The sequence below is a fragment of the Ranitomeya imitator genome, chromosome 3 (genome assembly GCF_032444005.1).
Source record: "Ranitomeya imitator isolate aRanImi1 chromosome 3, aRanImi1.pri, whole genome shotgun sequence".
NCBI classification, from domain to species: Eukaryota; Metazoa; Chordata; class Amphibia; order Anura; family Dendrobatidae; genus Ranitomeya; species Ranitomeya imitator.
The window spans coordinates 407,375,397-407,389,058 of NC_091284.1; positions in this window are offsets into that span (position 1 = coordinate 407,375,397).

Below are 13,662 nucleotides of genomic sequence, written 5' to 3' on the forward strand. Positions count from 1 at the left end.
AGACTAGCTGTGCTTCCTAATTTTCGCAATGCTCAGTGAAAAACAGAGAAGCGGGAAGAAAAGCTCATTGTCACGTGACCGTAAGAGTATATATCCACACACACAGAGCATATACCCCCCTGCAGAGTATACACCCCCCACACAGGGTATATACTCCCAAACACAGAATATATACCCCACACATAGAGTAAACACCCCCTCACAGAGTATGTACCCCCACACATAGAATATCTACCCCACACACAGAGTTTACACCCCCACACAGAGTATGTACCCCCACACACAGAATATATACCCACACACAGAGTATACACTCCCACACAGAGTATGTACCGCCACACACAGAATATATACCCCACACAGAGTATACACCCCCACACAGAGTATGTACCCCCACACACAGAATATATACCCCACACAGAGTATACACCCCCACACAGAGTATGTACCCCCACACACAGAATATATACCCACACACAGAGTATACACCCCCACACAGAGTATGTACCCCCACACACAGAATATATACCCTACACAGAGTATACACCCCCCACACAGAGTATGTACCCCCACACACAGAATATATACCCACACACAGAGTATACACCCCCCACACAGAGTATGTACCCCCACACACAGTATATATACCCCACAGAGTATGTACCCCCACACACAGAATATATACCCACACACAGAGTATACACCCCCCCACACACAGAGTATGTACCCCACACACAGAATATATACCTACATACAGAGTATACACCCCTCCACATAGAGTATGCACCCCACACACAGAATATACACCCACACACACAAAGAAAATCATCTGTTTCCCCCGTTATAGTTAATTTTCGGTGTCTTCAGTTCCAGTATGGAGCACTTACCACCAATGCTCTTCATGCTTCTGGGTGCCGGCGAGTGGCGTCAGCAGCATGATCACATGACCTGATCATGCTGCTGGCATTGCTCTGACAACAGGAAGACACAAGTGCAAGTGATCATTGGATTCTGGAAGCCGGATGTTCTTACATTTGCAGGCATCGAGAGGGTGGTTGCTCCAGCACAAGGTGGCGATGTGCATAAACTTCTACTTAGGAAGGAGGCGCAGTGGATCATGCGTACGCGCGCGGTTGGTCTGGCAGGTTTAAATGATAGAATTGATATGGCTGTCTTTTTGTAATGAATTGCAGTCCCACATGTATCCGGACTTGTCATGTCCCGCTGCACATGATACCCTCATGTGCTCAGATTTACGTGTGTACGTTAGATGCATTGTCTTTTCGTGGTGGGGTAATGGAATTGTCCCATCGGTTACATACGTGTTTGATACTATGCGGATGATTCACTGCATTTTAGTGGGAGGATGGGATGTGTATTGTCGCATTTTGTTTTCCTGCCTGTTTGGCCATTTGGGGTCTTATATTGCTTTGTTTTTAATTGGGAGCTATGGTGTTAAAGATCCGGGTTAACCCCGGTTCCTTTTAAACTCACTTGTCACGTATGATTACCTTGTCTGTGGGTGCGGTGAGTAGGGGGGCGGGGATCTGGAGGAGGGGGAGGGGTTTTCCCCTCGCTTTCCTTCATGAACCCGCGATCTGCTCCTGCACCTTAGACCCGTGGAAGCGCTATCGTCGGCGCGAAACGGCCGTCGTCACATCCTGCTCACCTCCCCCTTCGTTTGTATCCCGATGCCGTGAAGATACGATGTGTGTATTTTTCTAATAAAGACTCGGACCACACAGGACCAGTGAGTGTTGCCGCTTCTTTCTATACAGTACCTGTATATATAATCTGTAGCTTTGTCGCTGTACAAGGAGGGGGCCCATATACATTTCTTGCACAGGGGCCGCAAGCTGTCAGTGTCCGCCCCTGGTTTACAGTCACATCAGGCCCTGGTGCGTACACTCAATGGGTCGCCTACAACATAAAGTTAAAGTAGGCCTAAACATATTTTGTAATAGTTGTCCGGTTCTGTGATAGGAGCTAAAGTTATGTCAGGATCAGATATTGTCTTAAACAAAACAATATCAAGCCAACGTTTAACCCATGTTTGTGCAAAGTATTTGTCATCTAATGTGGTTTGTCTGCCATAGATATATATTCTTCTTGGCTCCCAAAGTGTAATATGCTCTTTTGCTTTGGCAGCAGGATTTGGGTTAAGAGGTCTTGAAACTAATGCAATGTGTAGGGATGTTCTGCGCACATTAAGTAAGTGCTGCAAAACCAGATATTCCCTAAAAGATCAGTTATATAGAGATAAATCTTTACTCTGCTTCATTAGCATCACAACTTTACACACCCTGCAGGAAAAAAAACGATTTGTAAAGACACAATTAAATATTAGGAGTTCCAACGCTTAATTGGAGTTGGCTTGTTTAATCTTCTGTAAAATATATGCACTCTGCTGACCACTTATCTCTATTCTGATGGACATTTTACAGTCTGGAGCTTGCCTCACTCGGTAGTATTTCACATTATGAGATTAATCTAGCATTGCAATGGTTAAATGTGTGTTGTAAAAACATTTTTAATGTACAGAAACAGCAGTTATCATTAGAAACTTCTCTCTGAGGAGGTTAAGTGATAAATGTTCAGACTTCCGAAACAAGGGATTTGTAAATTGTCAAATAAAAATTCACAATGACATTTAGGGCTCATCTGCACATGGCTGTATTGTAGATCTGTTTTTCATGGAGCGATTAATGGTCTTTTATAGAGCTGTAGCGCTACATCTGCAGAGTTTTTCTGAAGAATTAATCCGTATTTATCTAAATCATGGAAGATTCCATCAGATGCTAGATGTAAAAAGGTATCGGAAAGTATTGTTCATAAGGGAGATTATCTCTGCATACGAGAAGCCCAATGGAGCTTCTACATCAATATGCTACCACATCAAGTCTCCATACTGCCGACTCATTGAGAAATTGTGAGTGAGTGTAGCATAATATCTGATACTCGTGCATTTAATACAGCGCAGTGACCCAATATGAACCTCAACTAAAGTATGCAAAAATGCCTATAGTGTACCCCAGCTTTTAAGTTAAAAAAGAAAAATGAAAATCATAACAGTCATTCCTAATCAAGCAGTTACATAGTTGTTGTTATTTTAAATGTAACGGTATATCAGAAGAAAAAATATGGCACTCACCCCTAGAAATGCTGTGATGAAGTCCTTTATTTGCTACAAACAGCAATCAGGTACACATGGAGAGGCGGCAGGACGTGAACAGGAGAGGGTGCGGGGAACCGGTAAGGACTACGGCCGTTTCGCGCAAAGCGCTTCAACGGGTCCAGGTGCAAAATACACATATGTCACTTCCTTTTAAGGGGATGGACAATCACGTGAACAGAACATACAATTAAGTGAAGAGTTAAAAAATGTTCAATTTGCAAGTAGAAATGCGTACAAAGGCATAATATAGCTAATTTAATAATATCTATAGGCTGTAAGTGTATTGCTATCGGAAGAAAAACATTTTATTAAAAAAAAAAAAAAAAAAATCTTTATAAATTTCCTTTTTTTTTTTTTTTTCCCTTTAATTTAAAAAAAAAAAAAAAATTTTTAAATCTTTTCCTTCATTTTATAAGAAAACCGCCACATCAAGTTTATCATTGAGCCCGATGGGGCCTTGGGCATTAGTATCCAGGATTTTTTTTTTTTTAAATTAAAGGGAGAAAAAAAAAAAAAGGAAATTTATAAAGTTTTTTTTTTTTTTTTTTTTTATAGAATGCTTTTCTTCCGATAGCAATACACTTACAGCCTATAGATATTATTAAATTAGCTATATTATGCCTTTGTACGCATTTCTACTTGCAAATTGAACATTTTTTAACTCTTCACTTAATTGTATGTTCTGTCCACGTGATTGTCCATCCCCTTAAAAGGAAGTGACATATGTGTATTTTGCACCTGGACCCGTTGAAGCGCTTTGCGCGAAACGGCCGTAGTCCTTACCGGTTCCCCGCACCCTCTCCTGTTCACGTCCTGCCGCCTCTCCATGTGTACCTGATTGCTGTTTGTAGCAAATAAAGGACTTCATCACAGCATTTCTAGGGGTGAGTGCCATATTTTTTCTTCTGATATACCGTCAGTGAAGCCTTTGGTCCTCTGTGGGTTGTTCTGTGAGCACCACCCTGAGCTGTTTTCTCTGGATAGTGTTGCAGCCGCCGCTGCCGCCGCTCATCCACACACCTGTAAAAAGTTGTTGTTCTAGTGCCGCACGGCTACCATTCTTTGGTTTGGTTCTGGTTATTTTAAATGTAATCCTATATTCTCCATTTTTCCAAAATAATTGATATAAGTGCATAGCTTCAATAAAATTTCTGCCAAGTTGTGTTGTATACTGTTTTTGCAGCGGCCAGAAGTGACGCAATGGAGAAGGGATGCAAGACGCTGCACCAGGAAATGTTCACTGAGAGGATCAGGTAACCCACCGGAGGTCCATATGCGGTATGAATTATAGTGCATACTTTCAAATGTTTGGGACCAATCAATAGAAACTCGGTTATGACTTCAGACTGTGTATGAGTACGGGGACTGCCCATCGTTCTTATAAAAGGACAATAGATGGTATGATGGTGTGAAACCACTTTCCCCAGATAGGGGCACTGACACAACTAGTCAGTCTGCTGTGCATTACTTGCCACTGCATGTGCCCATCCCAGATATTCCTTTCTTTTTCCCCACTGACGAACCTCCTAAACAAAGGCGTTGGGAGGCTGCACCTTTATTATGTGTAACTGGTGAACAGGTCTATACTTGGGTACTGCCCTTGTCAGGGCAGGAGTAATGCAGGGGCACGACAAGGAGTGTTAATGGGATTGGAACATACCCTACCCTTTTTTCTCTCCCCCATTATTCAGACAGACTGCAATCACCCCTTTTCTCTTCAATGGTGAATCTACAATGGAGAGAAGTGAGAAATTGCATTGGTGAGACCAAACCAGTCTTTTAATTTGAGCACTGGTTAGCATGAGTACTGGTACTTTTTGATACTACTGTTCATGTCAGACTAATCTGATCAGCTTCTATGAAAGTTCCGGACTGGACCAAGGGAACCCAGTGGATGTAGTGTATATGGACTTTTCAAAAGCTTTTGATACGGTGCCACACAAAAGGTTGATACATAAAATTAGAATAATGGGGATAGGGGAAAATATGTGTAAGTGGGTTAAGAGCTGGCTCAGGGATAGGAAACAAAGGGTGGTTATTAATGGAACACACTCGGACTGGGTCGCGGTTAGCAGTGGGGTACCACAGGGGTCAGTATTGGGCCCTCTTCTTTTTAACATATTTATTAATGACCTTGTAGGGGGCATTCAGAGCAGAATTTCAATATTTGCAGATGACACTAAACTCTGCAGGGTAATCAATACAGAGGAGGACAATTTTATATTACAGGATGATTTATGTAAACTAGAAGCTTGGGCTGATAAATGGCAAATGAGCTTTAATGGGGATAAATGTAACGTCATGCACTTCGGTAGAGTAAATAAGATGTATAACTATGTGCTTAATTCTAAAACTCTGGGCAAACCGTCAATGAAAAAGACCTGGGTGTATGGGTGGATGACAAACTCACATTTAATGGCCAGTGTCAGGCAGCTGCTACAAAATAAAATAAAATAATGGGATGCATTAAAAGAGGCATAGATGCTCATGAGGAGAACATAATTTTACCTCTATACAAGTCACTAGTTTGACCACACTTAGAATACTGTGCGCAGTTCTGGTCTCCGGTGTATAAGAAAGACATAGCTGAACTGGAGCGGGAGCAGAGAAGAGCAACTAAGGTTATTAGAGGACTGGGGGGTCTGCAATACCAAGATAGGTTATTACACTTGGGGCTATTTAGTTTGGAAAAATGAAGACTAAAGGGTGATCTTATTTTAATGTATAAATATATGAGGGGACCTTTCTGATGATCTTTTTAATCATAGACCTGAGACAGGGACAAGGGGGCATCCTCTACATCTGGAGGACAGAAGGTTTAGGCATAATAACAGACGCGGGTTCTTTACTGTAAGAGCAGTGAGACTATGGAACTCTCTGCTGTATGATGTTGTAATGAGTGATTCATTACTTAAATTTAAGAGGGGATTGGATACCTTTCTTGAAAAGTATAATGTTGCAGGGTATATATACTAGATTCCATGATAGGGCGTTGATCCAGGGAACTAGTCTGATTGCCGTATGTGGAGTTGGGAAGGAATTTTTTTCCCCAAAGTGGAGCTTACTATTTGCCACATGGGTTTTTTTTGCCTTCCTCTGGATCAACATGTTAGGGCATGTTAGGTTAGGCTATGGGTTGAACTAGATGGACTTAAAGTCTTCCTTCAACCTTAATAACTATGTTACTATGTTTGGTTGTTCTGTGTACACATTGGTTGAGAACCTTATAGGTAATCATTAAAAGTTATGTTTTATTTTTTTTTTGCAATTTGAAGCAGCCAGACACACCTGTGAACTTTTATCGTAGCACTTTGCTGAAAGAGAAAAAATGGTACAATCTCTCTTACTTAAAGGCAAATTGGTGGTAGATCACAGTATAGGTTACACTGCACACTGTGCGTAAGAAAGGGAGGTATCTTCTCCTTATGAAACAAGTAAGGTTCGGGCCCCTCAGGGCAGCTGGAGCACAGTTCTTTTTACTTGCTATTGTAAGAAATATTATACACAGTCCAGTTAATGCTACACTTATGTAGTGATCTTCACGGATTGGCTCCTTGTAGCGACACACTAGTAGTGTGGAAGTACTCACGGTTTTGGAACCAACCTTCCCTATTGCAGGGGGTAGGTTGGACAAAGTTTGGATCTTGTTTCCGGCTGGAAGCACATAGGAAAAATCAATATGCAGGAGAGCACTTGTCCCTCCTTATCTTTCCTGGCTAAGGATTCACTCCTTTGTGGGGGCAACTATGTTCAGGATGATGTCCCATCGGTGTGGAATGGAATGTATTCAAGGAGCAGTAGAGTTTCCTTCATCTGTCTTGACTAGACAGGACCACACGGCTAGTGATGAGTGAATTTGTTTGGAAAATGATAGCTAAACATAAATTCAGCACAAATATGGCATTTTCGAATTCCTGATTGGAAACCCAAGCAAAATTTTATAAAATCGGGAAAAATCGGTAAAATTTGGTAAAAAAGTGCGGAAAATATTTGCATTGCCACAAGTTTTTTCAACACTTTTGCAACTATAATGGTGATGTATCATGAGTAGTGTTGAGCATTCCGATACCGCAAGTATCGGGTATCGGCCGATACTTGCGGTATCGGAATTCCGATACCGAGATCCGATACTTTTGTGGTATCGGGTATCGGTATCGGATACATAGAGATGTGTAAAATAAAGAATTAAAATAAAAAATATTGATATATTTACCTCTCCGGCGGCCCCTGGACTCAGCGCGGGTAACCGGCAGGCTTCGTTGTTCAAAATCAGCGCTTTTAGGACCTGAGAATCACGTCCCGGCTTCTGATTGGTCGCGGGCCGCCCATGTGACCGCCACGCGACCAATCACAAGCCGCGACGTCACCGCAAGCTATTAACGTGCTCATTTTTAAAAATGAGCGCGTTAATGGCTTTCAAAGACGTAGCGGCTTGTGATTGGTCGCGGCCACGCGACCAATCACAAGCCGCGACGTCACCGCAAGCTATTAACGCGCTCATTTTTAAAAATGAGCGCGTTAATGGCTTTCAAAGACGTAGCAGCTTGTGATTGGTCGCGGCCACGCGACCAATCACAAGCCGCTACGTCTTTGAAAGTCATTACCGCGCTCATTTTTAAAAATGAGAGCGTTAATAGCTTGCGGTGACGTCGCGGCTTGTGATTGGTCGCGTGGCCGCGACCAATCACAAGCCGCTACGTCTTTGAAAGTCATTACCGCGCTCATTTTTAAAAATGAGAGCGTTAATAGCTTGCGGTGACGTCGCGGCTTGTGATTGGTCGCGTGGCCGCGACCAATCACAAGCCGCTACGTCTTTGAAAGCCATTAACGCGCTCATTTTTAAAAATGAGCGCGTTAATAGCTTGCGGTGACGTCGCGGCTTGTGATTGGTTGCGTGGCGGTCACATGGGCGGCCCGCGACCAATCAGAAGCCGGGACGTGATTCTCAGGTCCTAAAAGCGCTGATTTTGAACAACGAAGCCTGCCGGTTACCCACGCTGAGTTCAGGGGCCGCCGGAGAGGTAAATATATCAATATTTTTTATTTTAATTCTTTATTTTACACATCCCTATGGATCCCAGGGCCTGAAGGAGAGTTTCCTCTCCTTCAGACCCTGGGAACCATGAGAATACCTTCCGATACTTGATGTCCCATTGACTTGTATTGGTATCGGATATCGGTATCGGCGATATCCGATATTTTTCGGGTATCGGCCGATACTATCCGATACCGATACTTTCAAGTATCGGACGGTATCGCTCAACACTAATCATGAGCGTTTGGCATGTGTTTAACAAAGGGAGTAAGTTTTCAGAGCTCAGTGGAGTGGCGTGCTTGTAAACTGTAATTTTTTCTCTCTCAACTTTATGTGTGCACATAGTGCCTAGTCAATCAGGGTGCAGGAAACATCCACAACGTCCTCATACAACGGCTTGTGTCATTGTCTGCTGAAATCACATGTCGCTCTCCATATAAAGAGCGGACATCTTGTTTTAGCGCAATTTTTGCTCTGTAACAGCACAGAGAGGCTGCTCCTGAGATGCTGGTAGTGATAGAAGCTAGATTTTAGCTAGTTGGCTAGGCGGTTGTTTCTTACTCAGATAGTTTAGCTAGGCAGTGTCCTGTGTGGCTGTGAAATTGACTTTCCAGCAATTTTTTTTGCCATTACTGAGGTCCACAGACAAAGACAGCAGTGCACATGTCATACATGTGTGTTGTGCACTGCTTTTATTGTGCTCCATGCACGAGTATAGCTGTCTAAATCTTATTTTTTCACTAAATACATGTGAAACAGCATGCTATATCCCATTTTGTCATTTAGAGCTGTGGTGACATAGTTTTGTGATTTGAGCTGTTGACAATAAATAAATATTTTTTGGGGGGTAGTTGATATTTAGTGGCGGTGAAATTCCACAGTGTGCATAGCTCATGCACATTAAAAAAATATATATATTTTTTCCGTTGCAAAATGTGATACAGCCCGCCATATCCGACATTTGTAATTTTGTTGGGTTGAAATTTAGCTGTCTGCAGACCTCACGCATATAACAAAAAAAATTCTGTCACTAGACGTGATACAGGCTGCTACATCCCACATTGTAATTTTGTGGCAGTTAAATTGTGTGTGCAGAGCTGTTGCACATAGTAAAAACAACATTTTGGGGGTTAACAAATGTGATACAGCAGGCTAAATCTGAATTTGAATGTGTCTGGAGCATATCTTCTAGTTTATACAGGCATCACCCATACTAAAAAAAAAAAATTCTTCTGTTACTAACGCCGTACACTACGGGAAATCTCATTTTGAAATTGTTTGTAGCATCTAGTCTGTTATACAGGTCTAATCCACAGGCCTCAAAAAAATTATTCTGTTACTAACATCAGTACAGTAGAGGACGTCACTTTGAAATTGTTTGTAGCATTCAGTCTGTTATAGAGATCTAATCTTGAACAATAAAAAAGTTAGGTTTCAGCTCACCCCCATCAGCAAATCCATGAAAGTCCACAAGAACATCCGAGCAAGGAAGACACCACCGCCCAACGTCCAATAATGGATAAATAAGAAGAAAATCCAGCTCCGGAATAAAAAGTCATCAAATTTATTTCCACATATTAAAATTCAGAAAAAGCTGCTTGGAAGTGACTGTACAGCTATTCTAGAAAAGAAGCCATAAGTTAGCTGAACGCGTTTCGAGCACACATGGTGCTCTTTGTCCACAGCACGTGTACTCAAAATAGGGGCGTGGCCTGGACAGCATGTGAAAAAGTGATTTACACAGCTCCTGTTTTCCATCCTGAAAGATGCTTGGTTACCCGGCTTTAGACTCATTCCTGCAGCCCAGAACTGACCAGTGTGTCTCCTGTAACTGTGGTCTGTGCTCCAGGGACATCGCTGAGGAGATAAATCATGCCACGCAGCAGGAAAGTAGGAGAGAAGGAGACCCGGCCAAGGGAAGATGAATCTTCTAAAATGGTTCCTACACAAGGAACTCCAGCCCGAGACAGAGCAGCAGATGCTGCTGCAAGACTAGAACGGTTTGCAAGAGTCTCTGTGACTCCTCTGCAGTTTGAGGAACAATCAGGCTTGGAGAATGCTCACAATAGCACTGATCATCAACTGGGGATGGAAAAAGAGTCACAAGACAGGAACATACTGCAGACACTCACATCATGTGAGGAAAGATCACCCCTGTAGACCAAAGGGAGCAAGTCTGTGCTATGTGCTTTCTCACAGGATAATGCCCCTGGAGAATAAAATACCTCAAACCATTAGAGATATTAAGAAAACTGTGCAGAACATTTCCCTACTGTTGGATAAAACAGACGATTTAGAAAACAGGATGTGCAGAAATAATATAAGGCTGGTGGCGGTCCCCGAAAAAGTGGAAGGAAAGGATCCTATAGGATTTTTTGAAAAGTGGCTATATAACATCACAGGAAAGGAGGCACTATCGTCACTTTTTGCAATTGAATAAGAGCACAGGGTGCGCAGCAGACTCCTCCAACCAGGTGCTCTCCCACGTCCTGTCTTATCCGCATGCTGCACTACCGTAACTACACTATTCTAAAAAAAGCCATGGAACTTAAAGATCTCTCTATTAATGGATATAAACTTCCTTTTCCCCGGACCTTTCTGCAGAAATACAATAAAGGCGAGCAAAATTTTTTGATGTTAAAAAAAGACTGAAAGATAGTCAAATGCCCTTCTCCAGGCTTTATCCTGCTAAACTCCGAGTAGCTGCAAAAGGACAGATACATATCTTTGAGACCCTGCATGATGCTTTGGTGTCGCTGGACAATAATGAAAAAGACCTACAGAACAGGCACCCCTGAGAGTTGTATAGTTCTGACACAAGAGGAGAGATGTGATTTCTTTTTTACCCCTTCCCTGCATATAATATTTTTCAATTTATGTCAGTCTGTTCTATGGAAGGTAGCCACTTAATACCTGTTTTGATAAGCGGAGTCGCTGGAATTCAAATGGACAGTGTGTGATATAACAACAATAGAGGCAGCCCATCACACGGCTCCAAGAATATGCAAAGCCTCAATCCTCTTTTTATAAGAGGAATATCTATTAAGTTGTTTATATGTTGTATTAGTTTTTTATATACAGTTGGGTTAGGGAACTATTGTATGTGTGACCTGACCAGCTAACTGCCAGCACGCTCTCTCTGCAAGTGAAAATAACAGTGATATCATATGCTAGATACTTTTCTTTTTGTCCAAAATGTCCAAAAATGTAAATTTTATAGCATGGAATAGCAGAGGACTGGGTGACCCATCCAAGTGATGTGCAATATTTTCGTGGTTGCGTACTTAACAACCAGCAATAATATGCTCAATGGAAACACATATGGTGAAGGAAAAGACGCATCTATTGCATAAGTCATGGATGTCATTTCAATATCATTCGGTCTATAGCATGCACTCAAGAGGAGTGAGTCTTCTGATTCATAGGGCCATCCCGCTCACGTGCATCAAAGTCATGGTAGACACAGAAGGTCACTTTGTCTCTATATTTTGCACTATAAATAACACCCCAATCCTTATAGTAGTCATTTATATCCCTCCACCATGAGGTACTGAAAAAATTCTCACTCTCTCCTCTACACTTTCACACGTGCCTTTGCTCATGATGGGGGATTTCAATATGTATTAGCAACGGATTCTGATAAATTTCATACAGGAACCATATCTGAGTCAGCCTCACAGACCTCTCTATCCAGAGTTCTGTCGGAGCTGGAGTTGATAGATATTTGGCACACTAAGCACCCCAATATCAAACAATACTCAACGTCTTACCATTCATTGTCCAGATTGACTTGGCGGTTGGAAATGTGAATACAATGTCTCTGGTAAAGGAGGTTGAATATTTACCAAGAACCGTGTTGGATCATTCCCCCATAAGGGTACAACTGAGGTTGGGCACAGAGGGCTTGGTCATCAAAAACATAAGGTGTATATATATAACCTATAAATATGATGCACGACTCAATATATATAGAAAATCATAATTTTATTAGAAGAAAATTATAAAATGGATAATGTAGGGGATAACAAACACGGTAGATAAAAAGAGGATAACACAGGATATCTGTAAATTGCCACACCATATAAAATAGCAAATATATTCAAAACTATGTAAAAAATTACATTACAAAATCTGTTATTGTGTGGACAATACAGCCAATGTAATTTCTCATGTTAAATAACCACATTAAATACTCCCAAATTATGATTTTCTATATATTTTGAGTCGTGCATCATATTTATAGGTTATATAGTATCTGGTGGATGCACTCCATTTATTATATGTTGCTTTGGTTTGTGTACTAAAAACATAAGGTGGTTAAACCCATTTATGATTCAGACTATTGAGGAATCTCTACACGACAGATTGCGGGAATACTTTAACATTAATATGGACTCCACTTCGAGGTTAATAGTATGGGATGCTATGAAAGCATTTGTTAGAGGGCTCTATATTGGTGAAACTAGTAAATGGAAAACTAAAAGTGGAGAATACACCCAAAAGTTACAAGAGCAGGTCGGCATAGCAGAATCAGAATTTATATCAAACCTCTCAGCTAGCACTGCAGAAAATATGAAAGAATCTCAAAAACTAATGAAAAATCACCTATTGGGACTAGGTGCACAAAAATGTTTTTCTGCAAAACAAACATATTTTACGAAGGGTGAAAGTGCGGGCCACTTGCTAGCAACTATTGTTAAAGCTCAAAATGGGTTCCCGTACATTTCTAGACTAGTCTCTGACACTGGGGTCATGGTTACAGAGGATGGAGATATTCTCTACACGCTGCATAATTATTTATCTAGTATTTATTCCTCTAGAAGCATCACCAATTCAGAAGAAATAGAAAACTTTTTAGCAACCATTTCATTATTACAATTATCAAATCTAGAAAGGGATATACTAGGCAAACCAATTGAACTTGAGGAATTGGAGGAGGCCATTCAAGGGTCCCAAAATAATAAGCCCCCAGATTCAGATGGGTTACCAGGGGAATTCTTCAAAACATATCAAGAAATATTGCTTCCAAATTTACTGGCAGTTTTTCAAGAAAGTATTAGAATTGGTAACCTCCCAGAATGTATGAAAGAGGCTGTGGTGGTTTTGATATTGAAACCTGGAAAGGATCCATCCCTGCCTGATTCTTATAGACCCATCTCCCTCCTCCAAACCGACATCAAACTGCTGGCTAAGATTCTTGCAAATAGATTATCTAAGGTGATTACAAGGTTAATAAACGATGATCAAACTGGATTTACACCAAACAAGTCCACCTCAAATAATATAAGGCAGTTATATATGGATCATGCAGTTAAGTTCAAAATCCATGGAAACAAGGGTGATCCTTTCCTTAGATGCCGCGAAGGCATTTGACAGCGTTGAATGGAACTTTTTGTGAGCTGTGTTAAAGAGCATGAGATTTGGGGATACATTTATTTCAATGATCCAGTTA